Source organism: Lolium rigidum, chromosome 1 (genome assembly GCF_022539505.1).
Source record: "Lolium rigidum isolate FL_2022 chromosome 1, APGP_CSIRO_Lrig_0.1, whole genome shotgun sequence".
Taxonomy (NCBI): domain Eukaryota; kingdom Viridiplantae; phylum Streptophyta; class Magnoliopsida; order Poales; family Poaceae; genus Lolium; species Lolium rigidum.
Window position 1 is genome coordinate 263,951,942 of NC_061508.1, and position 2,695 is coordinate 263,954,636.

General features: G+C 49.6%; 1 pseudogene; it reads left to right on the forward strand.

Moving 5' to 3' along the window:
- The first annotated feature begins 445 nt into the window (after window positions 1-445).
- On the forward strand, window positions 446-1,964 carry LOC124658391 (annotated as a pseudogene).
- The last annotated feature ends 731 nt before the right edge of the window (window positions 1,965-2,695 follow it).

Genomic DNA, 2,695 nt, shown 5'->3' on the forward strand with positions numbered 1-2,695 from the left:
TTTGTGACGCATTAGAGTGGTGCGCCACAGAAATATTTTTGTGGCGCATGGGCCGTTTGGTGCGCCACAGAGGTGGTTTCCACCTATAATGGTTTTCCTACTAGTGGCTACGCGACGAGATAGCCGTGTTGTTCAAAACTTTGATGTAATGATTGACTAGCGGCACGAGAAACAAATGTATGAGCACTTGCCTCACTGAGACGGCGAGCTTGACCCGTACGATGACCGTAGTCGAGTAACGATAGCTGTCCAATTAACTAGGATCTTCTTCGTACCTTGCTCGCCGTAGTCAATCGAATGGAACGGCTACCGTGGGTATGAGGGAACCTTGGTCTCCACTTGCAGGAGTACGTTGGATATTTGTGTACACTCTCCGTGGGCCTAACTTTCTGTCTCTCGGTATTATATATCCCTCAAAAACTCGCGTACCTCAGAAGCTTTTGAGATGGATCTTGCCATATCCGCCGTGGCAGGCGATCTCGCCGGCCGATTCATCTCTTTCCTGGTGAACAAATGCTCGGATCATCTATGCTCGGAGGAGAAGGTGGAGAGGTTGCAGCAGCTCCTGCTGAGAGTCCACACCGTCCTCGAGGAGGCGGAGGGACGATACATCACCAACTCATGTATGCTCATACAGCTGAAGACGCTGTCGGCAGCCATGTACCAAGGGTACCATGTGTTGGACAACATCAGGTACCGGCAGCACAAGGAATCTTCCAAGGAATTGGTGAGCGATTCATTTTCCTTATCTGTTTATGCACCTCTCAAACGTTCTCGCACTACAACCGCCGGCACAAGTTCTTCTTCCATGAGCAAGGCCTTTAGCTCAGCGCTACAGAACGCGCTGCAAAACCTGGAAACTGCGGTCGCTAACATGGTGGAGTTCGTGGTGCTTTTGGGCGGATGCGAGCGCATCTCCCGTAGACCCTACGACGCATATCTCCATGTCGACAACTTCATGTTCGGCCGGCATGTCGAGAAGCAGAAGATCCTGGGCTTCTTGCTGCGACATGACGAGCCAGCTCGACGGCCGGCGGTGCTGCCGGTCACAGGATGTCGTGGAGTCGGGAAGAAAACTCTTGTTGCGCACATATGCAACGATGAGAGGGTGCGTTCTTACTTCTCTAGTATTTTGCACCTAAAAGGAGACGGTCTTTCCAGAATCACTGACCATGAAAGGCTGCCAGGGAGGACGTTGGTAGTTGTCGAGTTTGTTTCTGGTGTAGATGGTGACGACTGGACAGAATTTTATTCATCTGTCGGGAGCATGGGCAGAGGAAGCAAGGTGATAATATTCGGTCTTTTTTTTTTTGAAGTAGGTGATAATATTCGGTCGAGACGAAAAGCTCAAGAAACTTGGAACTGTCAAGCCAATTTCTGTGAACTGCCTGCCGTTCGAGGAGTACAGGTACCTGTTCAAGACACTCGCACTCGGGAGCTCAGACCCTGCAGACCATCCGCGATTAGCTGCGATAGTGGAAGAGTTCGCCATTCTGGTGGGAGGATCACTAATCTCGGCAAACTTAATTGCATATGCAATGAGAATGAAACAAGATGCCCATTTCTGGCTTTGCAAATTGAACAACGTCAGGATCATATTCAAGCTGAACATGTCCAGGTTCGGTCTCCATCCAAATGAGCTATTCGATCAAGATCGTCCAGTGCAGCTTTTCAACGGTCACTACCGTTTGTCTCCTGGTGCTCCATCGTGTGTTGTACCCTCTGCTAGCAGTCCGAGCACTGTTTCGGTTAAGAATTTGCCTAAAGCAAGATGGGACTTCCTAGCAGAAGCAGAGCATGTTGTTCCACAAAAGGGAGATTTTGATTTTTGAGCTTTTATGGGAGTCAAGGTTACCGCCTTACACTCGGATTGTTCACCTGGTTCGGTATGTTCCAAGTTGTGAGGACGATAAAAGCCTGACACATCATTGTCAGGGAAGAAGCGTCTAGGTTTATCTGTGTAGATCGACTCATGTCACAGATGCCTACTTAGTTTTTATTAGCATTTTTTTAGATGCATGGTGTGCTAATATTGCTATATATCATATACTCCCTCCGTTCCTTTCTATAGCGCCTATTGTTTTTTGGCACGGAAATTAGCGCAAGCCGTTTTTTGACACAAAACACCATAGCGATATCACGGACAAAATAGTAAACTGAAAACAGATCTCAGAAATACATGACCAGACTCGGTTTCCAGATTTTCTGGACTTGACCTGATTGGTGGAAGGGGTTCTTTGCAAAAAAAACATAGCTTTACTCTTATATTCTGAAACAAATGCGAAAAAACAATAGACATTATAGAAAGGAACGGAGGGAGTATATTATGATTGTTAGAGCTTGTTAGAATTGCAATTGTGTATCAACTGGCAAATCGTCGAGCAGACGTTGGACTAATCAAAAAGATGTGTAGGCCCATGGCATGGAAGACTGGAACAGGCCCGCTCCCCGCGACCCGATGGCGACGGGCGCCCTCCGCCGCCGCCGCCCCTGCTCCGGCCGTGGCCGCGGCTACCGTCGAGGGGGCACCACGTGTGGCCCTGCCCCCGCCTCCCCCGCAGCTGCCCCGTGGGTTCATCCCGCAGGTGGCTGCCCAGGTATTCCCCACGCGTTTTTCTTCCCTGGATCTGGATCCACGACCCCGCTCCTCTCAATTGTGCAATGGGAACCAGCTCAGCGGTGTGGAGGAGGTCCC